The following is a 17410-nucleotide window of genomic DNA, read 5'->3' as shown; positions in this document are numbered from 1 at the left end:
TATTTTAATACAAGTAGATGGATAACCAACTATTTCAAAAGGTCCAAGGATTGTTTTTAGGTGTTTTAGTTACAAACATATTGTAGAGATTATGGAACTAAAATAGAAATAAGACCATTTTTAGGGGAAAAAAATGCCATTAAATTTGAGACTGGAGCCACATTTAAAATACCTCAGGCTAATTACTGTTAATTTTTTTGTGGTGAACTTAAAGCTTTGACAGTGAGAGTGGACTAATTGGATTGTAATTAGAGGACAGCTTAGAGTTTCTGCATTTAGTAAAATTACATTAGGTTCATTTTTAGAGGTAATAGAGCTTCCATTTTGAAAATTTAGTATTAAGGTCTTGGAATGTGAACATATTTTACCATTTCTATAGTACTATCCATTCTGCTTTAGGTTTTAATTATCTACTGGAAATCCTTAACCAGTTGCAATAGTTTGTCGGGGGGAAAAATGCTATGAAAGCACCTTATGTTTTTCCTCTTCATTTTCAAAATGATTTTGGTTGCTTTGATTAGACATTCTGTGCAGATATTTTTTTGGGCCTACAGCTCATTTGAACACAGCTGAAATTTTTAAAAAAGTTTTTTTTAATCTAAAGATAGAATTCCATTTTTAATGACCTTAAAGTAGCAAAGCCACTACTTTGATTTTTTCCATTCCTTTAGGAAATAGCTATTGCCAAAGTGAAGGAGTAGATACTGTTTCGTCTTGTTATAAAGGTGATGTGGTTTGCAGAGGAATTGTTCTCTTAATAAAGTTGGAGTTTCAAGGGTTATCAGTGTTCATCTATGCCATCTCTCCAGTTCCAAAATGGTTCTATTCCATTTTAGAAATTTGAAATATGTAATTTGAAATCCTTAATAAAATTTGCATTTAATTTTATAAAATGTACTGGTGATATTTTGGGTGGTTTTTTTTTTTTTAATTTCTATATGCCTTTTTTTGGAACAAAGAGTAGAGATGTTCAGAATAGGCTATTCTAAGGTTAGACCATGGTGGCCTGTAAATTTGCATATTTTCGAATTATGAGCAACCTTCCAAATCTTGCTAAATGGAGTTTGTTACTGGAAGACTAGAAAGGAATTCCGCAGTTCTACAAATTTTACTTGAGCCTAACCATAGACATTTTTGAGACGCTTCAAATTTTATCTTTATATTACATTCTCAGTTTATAGTTTTCTCTAGTCCTGGCACTGGCTACCAAGAAGTTCTCTCATTTTTTCCCTCTAGAAATGGTAAAATCCAATATGATCACCTAAAAAGTAACACTGTGAAAACATTTTTGACATTTTATGGTCAGTCAACTATGGTAAGTAAACAGAACAGTTCCATAAATTGTTAGTTTGTACTTTAATATGGGTGTCTGGCAGTTAAAAGAATTCTGAGAAGTTACATAAGTTTATCTGGTTCACTGAAGCAGTATTAGTATTTGTGAAAAAAGTATTTTAACTGTGTGGAATTGAGTGGGAATTCTACCTCTTTCCTTTTTTAGCTTATTTAATAATAGATAAACCTGAAAAGGAGACAATAGCTTTGATAGAAATATTTTCATTCTGTGAATAGGTTAATGATATTGATTGGTATACAATAAGTCCCCTAAAATAACTGAATTAACTTTATACTACTGTTGCTTGTAATACAATTGTGGGTTTATCTGAGTTGTAGACCATTTCCATTGACAAAATAAAACTTGGAATTATTGTTTGTGAAAACCTTATTGTACCATGCAGAAATATTAAACTATTTAATAGTCAAATATTCTTTGAATGGTTTCAGGGCTTAAGAATTCGAGTCCATTTTTGTGGGTTAGTCTTATAAAAATATTAGCCTTTCTATTTTTGACTTTAAATCAAACGAGATGTTATTTTAAATGTACAGAATAAATGGATAGCTTAGAGGAAGCATACATTCTTTATAGGAACTTAGAAAGGAAAAATCACATGGCAAATTTAGTTTTTTAACAAATCTGAACTGTATATATATTTGGTAATTGTAAACTGGATTTTGTTTTGAAAATAATGTCTTCATAATTTAGGTAATTTGCTACTTATAGCCCTAAGTCTCTAATAGCTGAAAATGTAAATGATAACAGTGAGATTAACTTAATCATTGTATAGTGATTTTGTATCCTGGTTTTAAAATCCAGATATTAAACTATAACTTGGATAAAAAAAACAACTTATTGGACTGATTAAGCACCACTTCAGAGAAATGCAAACCTCTTTGTTGGAATGTGAAATTATTTAAGGATAAGTGTTTATCCATGAGAAATTTTAATTGTATTTTCAAAAAATACAGCATGCTTTGTATCTTGTGTTTCTTCTGTTTGACATACTGTGCTGTTAGGTTTTTCAGATTAAAAAAAAGTTGTTGACTAATTTTCTTAAGTATGAAATGAGAAACAGTGTAACAATTTAGAAATAATAAATTGACTGAAGGAAATAAGTCCTTAATCCAGTTGTTTATTTTTGAAACTCTGGATAAAATGTTGCTTAAAATAAAAGCAGTACTTTTTAAGTTTAAGTATTTTAAACTTAAAAGCAAGGAGGAACTGGGGACAAGTGATCAAAAATAGTGCCAGAAGTTAACGTATCTCAGCAGGAGTTAATGGTATCGATATTCATAATTGTGTCAGTCATACTGAAGTTAGGCGGTTGTGGATCTTAACTTTCAATGGAGTGGTAAAATAGTTTGTGCCAGAATACTCAGTTTGTGTGGACTTTTAACTGGAATTTCGAGAATGAGTAGGAGTTTGTGTAGTGAGGGATGAAATGGAGCCTCTGAGCAGAGAGCAACAAATGGAGGAAACAAATGAGGGTCTTTAAGTAGGGCAATTCAGGGTGTTGAAAGAATGGATGGAAATACAAGGGGCCAAGCTATGAAGACTTAGCCATAGAAATCCTTTTAAAGGCTTTAAAACACGGAAAACCACCAGTTCAGAGTAATTCAAGTGAGGATGACCTTTCCATGAAGATAATTTTTAAACTAAGACATGCTAAACTAATAAGAGCCATTTGAAGGTAGTAACATTTATGCTCAGGGCTATTTAGAGGCTAGGTCTGAAGTAGTCTATCTACCTTGTCAAAAGTAGGGGGTGAATCTTTTATGGATTCAGGATTATCTACTCTTCATCGCGTCAAATTCCATGATTTGGGGTGGTGGGGTCTTTATTGGTGTTAACAATTTCTCTGAAATTGTAATAGTTGAGATCTATACTTAAATTGCCATTTATTGGTTTTGCTACATTTATATTATACGAACATGTACACAGTGTTTTTTAAAACTTTGACAAAGTTCCTGCATCGTGCCTTTACCCTCAATGTTGTGTTTTCTCAGCATGAAGACATTCTTAGAATCACAGTACAGTGAATGAAAATCAGGAAATCTTAACTATGAGATCATGATTCATTTTGATGCTTAAGTCATTCAGATATGACCAGTGGTATCCTTTTCAAGCTGGTTTCTCTGCACTTTCGTTGTGTCGTATACATCGTTTGAGCACTTACCATACTTCAGCTGAAACACTGGGCTTTTCTTAGGCTTTTTCTCCTAGGATCCCTGGTTCTTTTAATTGGGGATGGTGTTTAGAAACCAAGTCTGGATGCTGGATATGCTTTTTTCTGGGATGTCCTTGTTCCTAGGCCTTTTCAGGTGACAGACTTAGGAAATAGATCAAAAACTAAATACACACTGAATACTACAAAGTTAACCCAACACAGGATTCCAAGCCTTACCCTAGTCCATATTTGTAACTACCTTCAAATAGGTGGGATTAGTAGCTGATCCAATTGAGAAATGTAGGTGAGGTTGCTGTATAGAAATAAGAAATTAATAAAAATGGGAAAGGTCTAATTTTATACTGAAACTTTGTAACTACTAAACAAATGACTTTAATGAATGTGGGAGTAAAATAGTTGATAACGTTAGGTAGGAGGAGGGTTAAACGCTTTGGAGTCTATTGACCGCTTGTTCATTCAGGCTCGGTGTTTTGATTCATCTTGTGAAAGATGGTGAGCAGAGAATATTAGTGCTTGGAGTACTTGAAGAGTACTTAAAAGCTGATTACGTGTGTGTGTGTGTGTGTGTGTGTGTGTGTGTAAATGTGCTTCCTAACATAAGAAAAACTAAAATTTGGTTGGGATCACCTTTTAAATTGATTTTGGCAGTTAATTTCAGAATTGGGTGGGTTTTTTGTTCTAAAGGTAAAATTGCTTTTGAGCAATTTTGGCCAGGAGGTGCCATACTTGGTTACAAAAGAATGCAGAGACTAAAACTGCATAATAATTAGAAACGTATGCCCTCATTTTGAAGGGTTTTGATGTTTGTTGTAAAATATATACACATACATATGGAAGTTGAAGAAAATAATTTGCTGCCCTTAACCTAAAGTTTTTTTATGATTCATTTTTAAAACTTCATATGTTGATTTGTTTGCCTTTGGCTGAGTCCAGAAGTGATTTAGGGTAGAAATAAATGAAGTCTGATTGTATTTAGCTAGCTTATGCTCCAAAACACCCACACCCACCTTGTCATTAGTCTGTTCTGCACGTCCCTAACATCTCCCTGGAGCCCTGGACATTGGAGGACAGCCTATGGGTAGACAGTGAGAGGTGTCCTGAGATGTAATTTTAGGCTTGGCTTAAGCTAATCAATACATGTTTCAGAACTAGAGGCTGGATCTGTTGTCTTGCTGTTCATTTGGCTTGGTGAGTGGACCTAGAACCTTTAGAGCAACTTGAACATCAACAACCTGCCCTATTTAACCTGCATTTGAGCTCTTTTTCAGCTCTGCTTGGCTGCCTTTTCTTTCACTTCCTGGCACTGGTCTTTTGTGCGTATCTTACTAGTTCTACATAGTCACCTTTTCATTGAATTAATACCCATTCTTTGGTTCTTCAGTTCTGAACTGTTTCTACCCGTTCAAGAAGGACCCTAGGGATACTTGCTTGCTATTGTGTTTACTAACTTGCAGTATTGGGCCTGGAACATGGTAGGTGTATAGCAAGTTTTTGTATATGTAGATTCCTTAGGGTTTATCTGAACAACTTCCAGTGTACCAACCATAATACTGTATGGGGCCTTGTAGCAAGTAAAATGATTGATTCTCATTAGTTCAGTCTCCTAACTCAACCAAGATACTCCAAGATCCTTTGTAGTCACATTTCTACATACTGAGTCATTTGTATTTAGGAAAACCAAAACAAAGCTGGACTCTATATTGTTTCATAAACTCAATGGGACTCTCAGAATGGAGTATGTCAGTAATTGTGGCAGTTACCTAGTACTGCATAACAAAACCACTACCAAAACTTCAACCATTGACAAGATGTATGTTGCTGACTGCTTGGATAGTTCATTTTCACTCTACTGAAGGTTCTTCCTGTACGGGTGATTGATGCTAAATGAAACCAGCTGTGATGTGGCCAGAACTCTACCTAGACATTGCCTCACAGGACAGTGGCAGTTTCCAAGAGTTAGACAAAAGTGTATCCTTTTCATGACCTACCCTGGGAAGTCATCACTTCTGTATTCTATTGGTTATAGAGCCAGCCACAGACCCACTGAAGTTGTTAAATGGAGGGGACTCCACATCTTGCTGGAGGGATAAGATTTTAGAAAAGTGAACTGGAATCTTCTGGTGGCCATAAATTGTCTTTTTTGGAAAAGACTGTTGGCCGGAATAGTGTTGATACAGCAAAAGTTGCAATAGTCTTCCAGAATGACCAGAAATATCAAGAAAGGTTAAATTATATATTGTATGCCTGTTTGTGGAGAAAAAATGTTTTACTTTATCATATTGGAATATTTTATCATTTGAATTTATCTGCACAGTTGAGATTCCCAAATGTACACATAATTACATCATTGTGAATCATAAAAGTAATCAAGTTTGATTAGTAAAGAAACCTTAAAATGGCAAGTGTAAGTGACCATTAAGTAAATATGTCAATAAACTGGGTGGGACTTTTGCTTTTATAGCATTATCTTTTTTTTTTTTTGAACATGAAGTTCTTTATAGTTGACATAATATTTCAGATGTACAATATTGATTTAACATGTATATGCCTTACGAAGTGATCACCATGAGAAGTCTAGTAACCATCTCACTGTATAAAGTTACTGCAATACTGACTATTCCCTGTGCTGTACATTTGCATGACTTATTTTATAAGTTTGCACCTCTTAATCCCCTTCACCTTTTTTGTACATTCCATCCACTGTCCAGCACTCTGGCAACTTACTGTTCTCTGTATCTAAGTCTGTTTATTTTGTTCATTTGTTTAATTTAGATTCCACTGAAATGTCATAGTATTTGTCTTTCTGACTTATTTCACATAGCATAATACCCTCTTGGTCCACCCATGTTGTCACAAATAGCAAGATTTCATTCTTTTTTATGGCTGAGTAATATTCCATTGTATGTATATGTGTGTGTACTATAGCCATTCATCTATCAATGGACACTGAGGTTTCTTCCATGTCATGGCTATTGTAAATAATACTGTGATGAACATAAGGGTGCATATATCTTTTTTTAGTTTTTTTGTTAGGATAAATGGCTAGAACTGAAATAGCTGAATTGTATCATAGTTTTTAATTTTTTGAGGAACCTCCATACTGTTTTCCATAGTGGCTGTACCAATTTGCAATCCCACCAACAGTGCTCAAGGATTCCCTTTTCTCCACATTCTCGCCAACACTTGTGTGTCTTTTTGATGACAGCCATTCTGACAGGTATGAAGTGATATCGTCATGGTTTTTACCTGCATTTCCCTGATTAGTGAAGTTATGTACCTTTTCATGTGCCCGCAGTCGACGTGTCTGGAAAAATGTTGAGACATCTATTGAGATCTTTTGCCAGTTTTTGAATTGGATTATTTGGGGTGTTTTTTTTTTTTTTATGTTGAGTTCATTTTACATTTTGGCTATTAATCCCTTAACAGATACATCATTTGCAAATATCTTCCCCCATTCATTTTGTTGATGGTTTCCTTTGCTGTGCAAAACTTTTTGGTCTAATGTATTCCCATTTGTTTTTCATTTTGTTGCCCTTGCCCAAGGAGACACATTCCAAACTATATTTTTAACACTGAAAGCATACTGCCTATGTTTTCTTCAACTTTTATGGTTTCAGGTCTTAAATTTAAGACTTTAATCCATTTAGTTTATTTTTGTATATGGCGTAAGAGTGGTCCAGTTTTTCCACACCGTTCATCGAAGACTTTTCTCCATTGCATATTCTTGCCTCCTTTGTTGTAAATTTAATTGATTATGAAAGCGTGGGTTTATTTCTGGGCTCTAGTCTGTTCCATTGATCTGTGTGTGTGTGCCAGTTCCATATTGTTTTGATTACTAAATCTTTGTAGTAAAGGCAGAATGAGGTCGCCAACTTCAATTTCATTTACTTCTCTGGTCTTTATTATTTCCTTCCTTCTACTAACATTTGGGCTTTGTTCTTCTTTAGGTGTTAGGCTAGATTATTTGAGATTTTTCTGGGTTCTTGAGGTAGGTAGGCTTTTATTGCTGTAAACTTCCCCTTAGAAAGGCTTTTGCTGTGTCCCATAGATTTTGTAACGTTTCCATTTTCATGTGTCTCAAAAAGATATTTTGATTTCCTCATGACCCATTAGTTGTTTAGTGGCGTGTTGTTCAGCCTCCCACGTTTTTTCCAGTGTTCCTCTTATAACTTCTAGTTTCATACTATTGTGTTCATAAAAGATGCTTTATATTTTTCAATCTTAAATTTATTGAGACTTACTTTGTGGCCTAATGTGATACATTCTGGAGAATGTTCGCATGCACTTGAAAAGAAAACGTATTCTACTGTTTTTGCAGAGAATGTTCTGTACATATCTGTTAAGTCCATCTAGTCTAATATGTCACAGCCAATGTTTCCTTGTTGATTTTGCCTGCTATCCATTGATGTAAGTGGGGTATTTAAGTCCCCTGCTATTGTGTTACTGTCAATCTCTCCATTTATGTCTGTTAATATCTGCTGTATGCATGTAGGTGTTCCTATGTTAGATGCAGAGATGTTTACAAGTGTGATCTTGTTGGATTGAACCCTTTATCATTATGTTTTACCCTTGTCTCGTTACAGTCTTTGTTTTAAAGTCTATTTTGTCTAAGTATTGCTACTCCAGTTTTCATTTGTTTGCATAGACTATCTTATTCAGTTTGTGTGTATTTAGATCTGAAATGAGTCTCTTGTAGGCTGCATATATGTAAGTCTTTTTTTTAACCCATTCAGCCACCCTATGTCTTTTGAATGGAGCTCTCAGTCTATTTACATTTAAAGGAATTATTGATACATGTGTACTTTTGCCATTTTCTGTACATACTGGCTTTACAAATGGTTTGCCTACTACCTTTACTATATGTGTTTGCCTTTACTAGTAAGAATATTTTTCTTTCATGTATTCTAGTTATGGCCTTTCCTTCTCCACTTAAAGAATTCCCTTTAAAAGTTCTTGTAATGCCAGTTGAGTGGTGATGAACTCTTTTAGCTTTTGCTTGTCTGGGAAATTCTTTATCTCTCCTTCAGTTCTGAACGATAACCTTGCTGGGTAGAGTATTTTTGGCTGTATGTTTTTCCCTTTCATCACATTGAATATATTGTGTCACTCCCTCTGGCCTGCAAATTTTCTGTTGAAAAATCAGCCAATAGTCTTATGGGGGTTCCCTTGTACGTAACTAGTTGTTCTTCTCTTGCTGCTTTTAAGATTCTCTCTTTAACTTTTGACATTTTAATTCTTATGTGCCTTGGTGTGGGCCTCTTTGGGTTCATCTTGTTTGGAACTCTCTGTGATTCCTGGACTTGGATGTCTGTTTCCTTCACCAGGTTAGGGAAGTTTTCAGCCATTATTTCTTCAAATACGTTTTCTGTCTCTTGATCTCTTCTCCTTCCAGGACAACTGTCATGTGAATGTTAGTATGCTTGATGATGTCCCAGAATTCCCTTGTGCTATCCTCATTCTTTTAAATTCTTTTTTCACTTTGCTCTTCCAATTGGGTGATTTCCACTATCCTGTCTTCCTGACAGCTGATACATTCTTCTGTGTCATCTGATCTGTTGATTCCCTCTAGTGTATTTTTCACTTCCGTTATATTCTTCAGTTCTAATTGGTTCTTTTTTACATTATCTCTTGAAGTTCTCAATGCATTGACCCACTGTTCTGCAGAGTTTGATGAGCATATTTATGACTTACTTTGAACTCTAGCTAGTAGACAGCTTACCAGCATTTAGTTCTTTTTCTGGGGTTTTGTCTTACTTTTTTGGTTGGAACATATTATTTTGTCTCCTCAGTCATTTTGCCTGTTTGTTTCTGTGTATTAGGTAGATCTCCTGGTCTTGAAAAAGTGGCCTTATGTAGTAGGTGTCCTGTGGGGCCCAGTGGTGCAATTACCCCCCCCCCCAAACCCTTTCTCCAGTCACCAGAACCGGGTGCTCCAGACATGTTCCCTGTGTAGACTAGTGTGCCCGTTGTAGGTGGGCCACAACTGCTGTAGATGCACTGGCCAGCGAGGCTGGTCCCTGGCTGTGAGGCCCAACCACAACTGCTGTGGGTGCGCTTGTATGCAGGGCAGCCCCCCTGGTGCTGCTGGCTGGTGGGTTTGACTGCCGCTGCTTCTGGCATTCTGGTGTGCAGGACGGACCTCTGGTGTGGTTGGCTGCGAGGCCCAACTTCAGTGGTTGCAGATACATTGCTCTGTGCTGGTGCTGACAGGCTGCCCACCAGATGTGGCGAGGCTGCTTTGAGGGGATACCAGTGACGGCTGAGGCTACCCACTGGATGCGGCAGGGCAGGAGCCATTTTGGGGGGGTGCTCGCTGGGGTGGGTCCTTAGGGAATTGCCAGTGTGGGGTGAACAGTGTTAGCAAGGTTAGTGAGGAGTGTGAGAAATGGTGCCGGCCAATGTCAGACCAGGTAGGTGGAAGGAGAGCAAAGAAAGAAAAAACATACGGCACCCACCAGCACTTTTGTCCCTGGAGAAAGTGAACAGATCCCTGCCCCTCCAGCACACTAAGATTAATCATTGTATCACCTTTACATATAACCCGGGTCCTTTTTAAACTGCTGCCTCTGCCCTGGGACTCAGAAAGAGTACAACCTTGGTTTCCTACAATTCTTTGACTCTCCCAGACATAAGCCCCAGTGGTTTTCGAAGCTAGATGTTAAGGGGCTCCCCTTCCCCGTGCAGTGCAGGTCCCCCGGGCTGGGTCTTGGACCTATTGCTCTTTGGGGGGGCTTGGGATATCCCTCCCGCTTGTGGGTCACCACAGGGGTGTCAGGGCAGGGTGAGTCCTGACTGGATTGAGTCTACCCCTCCTACCCATCTCAGTGTGGTTTTCTTTATGTCCTTAGTTGTAGAAAATCTGCTAGTCTTCAAGTCATTCTCTGAGCTGTTCTATATGAAGGTGTAGTTCTGATGTCAATGAGAAGAGCTGAGCCTGGGTTCTTCCTCTGCCATCTTGAGCCTGTAGTCAGGAGCCTTGCTCTTGGGTGCCAATTTAGATTGTGAAATGCTGTATCTTGTGGGTGGTGCACAGCCCCGCAACAAACGTGTCCAAGTCGCCATGTCACTGCCCCCCGCTCCTATAGCATTATGTATTTTAAGAAACATTTTTGAAAGATCCCTGTGGGTATTTAACCATTTAAGATAATAGGAATTGTCCTCTATTTAATCTTCATACTTTGAGGATGGTAATTCCCTCTCTATATGTAAGAAGTTAAATAACTTTAACAAGGCCACAAGTTGGAGTCTATTTCTTTGGCCTCGGCCTATCCTACTCGCTCTGAGAGCCCCCCCCCCCCCCCCCCCCCGCACTGGCTTCCTTGGAGATATTTCTACGTGCACAAATAGTGGTTAAATAGGCACTTTCTTTAAGCTAGAGATTTCAGAATGTCACATCTTTCAGAGACCAGAATTAAACTGGACTTAATTTTAGAGTTAGAGAAAGAGGCTTCCATCCCCTGCTTTGCTGTCCTTGGCATACGGCTTCCATCGTTAAAGTTGTTTTATTGTCTGAAATGGCTGCTGCGGTTCTTCACTGCCATGTCCAGGTTCTAGGCAGTGTGTGGGGCAGAAAGGCAAGAGAGTCCTGGCATCCAAGCATCTTTAAAGAAGAGCCTATGATGTACTCTTACAGCACCCAAAAGATTGGTAGATGTAGACCTGGACATCTAGAGCCAAAGCTGAATTTGTTTGGAATTGGATAATGGAGGTTGGGTTGACAACCACATTGGCCACATATAATGAAGAACTTCAGGTTTACAAAAGGATTATTTGATGAATTTCCTGGAACACATGAGGCAAATAACTGCATTTCAAAAATAGGTAAATGGGCCCCAGAATGGTAATTAAGGAATGCAGCCCAAAGGGTGTGTTCTGAGTGGAGTCCTCAAGGCTTTTCGCTGTCTTGTATGTTACCTTTCCTAGAACCGTGCCTACACTAATGAGGTTGGTACAATGACTTAGAGGTGTAACTGGAATCTCATTAGAAGCAACTACTACATGTCCTAGTTTCTGAGCTATTAAGGGATGCTAAGTTATTCTAATAACAATGATTTATTTGAGTCAGGTAGTTTGTTGTTAAGAATCGTGTTGTGATTCTGTTGTCTCTAACATGGGGTTTTGCCTTTTCCGATAGGTTTTTGAGAACCAGTGTGGAAGCTTGTCAGAAGATTTCCTGAGTTCTATCTTTGGTACAAGCATCCCTCTACCTTTCTGGGGCTGGCTATCGTACAGAATTCTTTCATCCCTTTCACTCTTTGGTCCTCTGACATTCTGTAATCTGTGATGCAACCTCCACACTCCAATCCTTGGCCAACAAACCTGAGTTCCTTTTCTACAGTAAACTTACCACTTGCAGTCAGCACCCCAGCAAATTTGTCATAGCATCCTTGAATTTTATTATTACCGGGGAATATTGGGGAACTGTTTTTCCAGGACCCATCAGCTCCAAAAACTGTCCTTCAATCTAGTTGTGGAGGACGCAGTTCAGCTCCACGTCCAGTCGCCGTTTTCAATCTTTAGTTGCAGGGGGCACAGCCCACCATCCCATGTGGGAATGGAACTGGCAACCTTGTTGGGAGCTTGCGCTCTAACCAACTGAGCCATCCCGCCGCCCCTGTCCTCAAACTTTTGAAAATAATTATCCATGTTCACTGCTACTTCTTCTAATGCCTAGAAAAAGGCCTTTGCTCATTTACTGAATTTTTTTCTTTTTCAGATATCAATAATGACCAAATTGAATAGTCTGTTCTCATACTGCGTGCTATGTTGTAACAGAAGACTGCAAAAGAGAGCGTTGTCCTTGGAATCAAGTCCCTTAAGTGGAGAGATTTGTCCAAGTGGCTATCCATAAGATACTTGAGTTGCAAACAGCAGGAGCATTTACCTTGGAGTAGAAGAGGACTTAGGGAAGGCTGTTCGGTGCTTTGGGGCTCTTAGTGGAGGACAAAGGCTTGGATGTTACTCAGCTATGGCAATACGCAAAGTGAACTTAAAACAAGTTCACCAGTGCTTCCACTGTCAGTCACTGGAATCTGCTGCCACCCCTGAAGTCGCAGAAGTCAGTGTCAATACTTGGTAATAGCAGTTTTGTGACACCATAGTATTGGTTCTCAGTTTCCTTCATTGGGAAACTTCCTCTCCTTGCTCCCATCTCATGTGTGTTGAACTTAGGGCAAAAAAAAAGCCGAACCCCTGCTCCATTTTACCCACTCATTTTAATTTGCCACTTCAAAGCTAATATACCCTAACAAGTATCTAATCATCACCAGACTCTTCTGAACCTAGTTACTTTTTGAACATCTGAAATGAAATATCTCTTCATCCTACCTACCCTGTTTTGAATAATAGCAATATATTTACAGCCAGAACTAACTTTTTAAACTAATGTTTAAATGATGTCAATCAGTCCATCATCCACTTTCTAGATACAATGATGAAAACGCTCAAGCAAGATGTTAACTGCTGATCACATTGGAAGGTAGTGGAATATGATTAGGGAGGAATTAGCCAAAAGAAATCTGAGGTGGAACAAAAGGTTATAGAAGATTTGGGAAAGCAAAGCTATCAACAAGTAAATAGTGCCTGGAGCTCACTTAGGGTTGAGCGGAAGGAGAGTCTAAAATTGTAAAGGCAGTAAGACTTAACTCTGCGGAGGGTTTTCCATGCCGGGGTAAGGAATTGGAATGTTCTCTTATACACAGTGGGAGGCGACTAAAAGTTTTCTATCAATTTAGGAATAGGTTTCAAGTAGTTGGGCTATTACAAGAGCATAAATGAGAGAAATGAGAACCTGAATTAGCCAATAGGCAGAATAGAAAAGACAGAGCTGATAAACTGCTTGATCTACAAGTGGGTTGTAATGACAAGTGGGTTTTAAAAACGCTTGAATACAGCACTAAACACCGTTGACTTTTCTGACTTGATCTAAGCTGTGTTCTACAAATTGATCACTAGGAGGCGTCAGTTCATCAAGTAAGGCAGCTTGGCCGATGCACCTGGCAAGTCTGGATAGTTCCGTATTCAATTGAAGAGAATTAACCTTTTCAACTCGGCATTTTGGAAGTTACAGTCTTTATGATGGATTTCTACTGTATAGTATTTAATGATGAAGAAATGAATGGTTAAGTCTAAATTGCTGTTTGAACGTGGGTCTATGCACTGATGCGGGTAACCTGACATTTTCGTAGACTTTGGCTTTTAATTATTTCTCGAGAGACACTTGAACTTCGCTCTATCCAAACCTTTACTAATAATCATTGTCATGGGTTTTTACTGTATATTGCAAATTGTGAAGTTTATAGATTAAAGACTTTATGATCTTGTAATCAAGTTGAAAATGAAAGTAAATACTTAATAATTTGAAGTTCTGTTAAATGTCTTTAAGCCAGTATTAATCAATGAACGCCTTAACTGCTAAGTAAGAAATTGCTACCAATTCAGTTCCATTACTGTGTTTCTCATCCTTTGTTACTCTTACTAGAAAACAATAGGGTGATAGTTTATGTAACTACCTCTCACAATATTAAATTGTATGTTGCTTTGAAAAGGAAAGGTTTGTAGGACTTATTTTAGGTAGCACCTATAGAATAAATAGCATTTAAGATTCAGGAGAGGCCTAGCGTATGTAGTAGTTATCCATTAAAACAAAATTATACCAAATATATATTGGTTTTGGACGTTTCTTCATAGTCTTATTACAGTTTGAAAAAATTTTAAAGTAGGATATATTATGAAAAGTTGCCCAAAGCATTTAAAGACATTGACTTTCTTTTTTATAACAGGAGCTTCTAATTCAAATTAAATTTCTCCATGGGGTGAGTCCCTACTATGTACCCAGAATTGTTCTAGGTGATTGGAATCAATGATCCTTGCCCTCTTGAAGAGCTTACATTCTATACAAGGGAGGACAGAAATAAGCAATAGACGTTAATATATTACGGTGTTTCCCCGAAAATAAGACCTAGCTGGACGATCAGCTCCAATGCGTCTTTTGGAGCAAAAATTAACATAAGCCCCGGTCTTATATAATATAATGTAGTTTCTTATATAAGACCGGGGCTTATGTTAATTTTTGCTCCAAAAGACGCAGTAGAGCTGATCGTCTGGCTAGGTCTTATTTTCGGGGAAACACGGTTTTTTAGGAGGTAATACATGCTATGGTGAAAATTAAGGGGAATTGGTTGGTTGCCATTTTTAGAGTGACTGGGATAAGCCTCATTGAGAAGTCATTTGAGCAAAGATGAAGAAAGTGATTAGCATGACCCCAACTGCTGTATTGAAATAGATTCTAAGACAACAAAGTTAGAATCAGGCAGACATGTTAGAAGGCCACTGCAGTAATTCAGGGTAAAGGTGATGGTGATTCGGATCAGAGTGGTAAGGAAGTGGGTAAAAATGGACGGAATATAGGTGTAGTTTGAAGGCTTACCTGATGGGATTTCCTGACTCAATTTGTGGGTTGGGTATCAAAAAGAAATGAGTAAAGGAGTATTGCAAGGTAGGCTTCTAAACACTTGTAGTTCTGGGGCAAGAGTACAATGAAGACACCAATGCTTAAATATTTGGAAGGTTTGTTAAGTGAAAATACATTCAATACTCCTATCTTGACAAATATACCTTCAAAAGTACCTGGAGGACCCGGTTTGAATTTCAGATTCTTAAAGCCCAGTGCCAGAACATTAGTTGCGAGCGGAGCCCATGTTCCCACCTTCTCTTCCCATCCCTGGCTCTGAATTGTATGGCAAGGGGCCTCCTGCATATTGTACGGACATCCTAGGCCTGTGTCTTCAAAATCCTCTCCCCCTACATACCAGTGCACGCACTGGTTGTAGAATGCAGACCCTGCAAATGCCAAGGCCATTTAGGCAGGGTATTTGGAATCTTGAGTACCTGGATGGAGTATAGTCTAGAATAGTTATGAGCTCCAGATAGACATGTCATTTTGATTCTTCTAAAGCTCAGGTCTCTGGGTGAGGGCCTCTTTTGGCTGGTTGTAGGGCAGTGCTGCTCCAAGATTTTGGCCTGAACAACTGTACAGGTGGAAGTGCCATCAACTGAGAAGGGGGTGCAGGTAGAGATCAATCGGTGAGGAGATAAGCTTGGGAGCACATATATCTAAGTTCTCTGTTAGATACCCAAATGGTACCATAGAGAAGCGTAAAAGGAAAATGTTCAATTTACAGTAATACTGGCCTGGAATAATATATCAAGCAAGACTGAAGGCTGTTTTTCACTAGAGCCATCCTAACCAGCTAAAGCTGTTAAAAAACCATGAACATTAAGAGACTCCAGACCGTTACTGAACCAGTTCCACTGAGGAATTTGTTTTAACCCATCGTATATAAACCTACAGTCTCTATCCTATCCAGTTTTCCAGGGTTTTTTTATTAGCCAAAGCTTTATGAACCCTGCTTTCTATGACCTAAAATCCCCTCAGACTTTTCCCTTTAGTGAATTACTCAGTGAACGTCTTCACTAGTGTGTATTCTCTTGCCTGGCATATTTTTTTTTTTTTTAAACTTTGGTAGTCTTTGTTTTATTCTTTGGCAAGAAGCAGTTGGATATAAACTTGGGAGTCTTTGGCACATAGATGTTATTGAAAATGGTGAGACTGGATGAGATCAACAAGGCAGTGAATGTAGATAAAGAAGAGAACCGAGAACTGAGCTCTGGGGCTCTCGAATAAAAGATTGGGGGCAAGAGGAGGAACCTGTGGAGGAGACTGAAACAGTAACCAGGGAAGTAGAAGGAAAACTAAGAGTAATGTCCTTGAAGCCAAGAGAAGAACTGTATCCCAGAGGAGCAAATGATCGACTGGCAGATGCGACTAGACAACTTGATGCAGCCAGTCGTAATGTGCAATTTGAATTGGCCATTTCAAATTTGTTTACCAAAGCAATGATTTTGTTAGCTTTCTAAGTAGTAAATTTTAAGCAACATTTGTAGGTTTTCACTACATCTACAGCTAATCTTAATAGTGTTGGAAACAGTTTTTTTCCTACAATTCATCTTTTGTGAATTTATCTCATTGCCAATATGACCGGTTTTGTGAGTTGGTGGTGACTGTTGAAATAAATTATGATCAAAGTTGTCACCAATCTACAAGATTTGTATACTACTGAGATTTCCAATAATCCATGCACTGTGGTCAGAGAGCACATTGTACTTACTTCTGAGCTGGTCACAAAGTCGTGAAATACCCACCAGGAAATTCTGAGTTTTAAAGTCTCTAGTTATAATAAAAACAAGTGCTTTTGAAAACCGTGCTTCTTGTTCAGACATTCTGAAGTAATTTAGATAGACTGCATTTGTTGTATCTTGATAAACTGCAGGTTAGATAACTCCAAATATATTGAGTTTCTCCTAAGGAAATGGCTTGGGCTTCCAGATTACATCTTATTTTTTTACCCAGTCAAGTTTGTATTGTTTCATTTTTCCATATGAAATGTCTTTCCCAACTACACCTGCCCTCAGGGACTGTGAATCACACACTTAAAGAAAGTATCCTTTCCAAATGAACTAAAGAATGGCATTCTGTTAAGATGAACAGCTGGTCGCGTAGAAATTCTCTGGAATGCTCACTTGTCCTACAAAGGCAAGGAAAGAACTGAGATGTTAGGTGTAGTGTTTGTTATTGGTATAGAGAATTGTTCTTTTTTTTTCATAATCTTACTAGAAATCTTTATGTAATTTTAATAATTTCCTTTTCCCTTGAAAGACTGCTAATCCATTAACAATGTGAAGGCTCTGAGAACCTGCCAAGTACAATTCAGTAGGACTAGGATTGTGCTGGAATTGTCCCGTTTGTTAAAACATTGTTCCTTAGATTAAGATTCAGGACTCTCCTGTGTTTAAAAATTACCCTTTGTTCTTGATTGCCTTGGGAT

Source organism: Rhinolophus ferrumequinum, chromosome 10 (genome assembly GCF_004115265.2).
Source record: "Rhinolophus ferrumequinum isolate MPI-CBG mRhiFer1 chromosome 10, mRhiFer1_v1.p, whole genome shotgun sequence".
Taxonomy (NCBI): Eukaryota; Metazoa; Chordata; class Mammalia; order Chiroptera; family Rhinolophidae; genus Rhinolophus; species Rhinolophus ferrumequinum.
The sequence above is the reverse complement of the archived record's forward strand: the minus strand, read 5'-3'. Positions refer to the sequence as shown.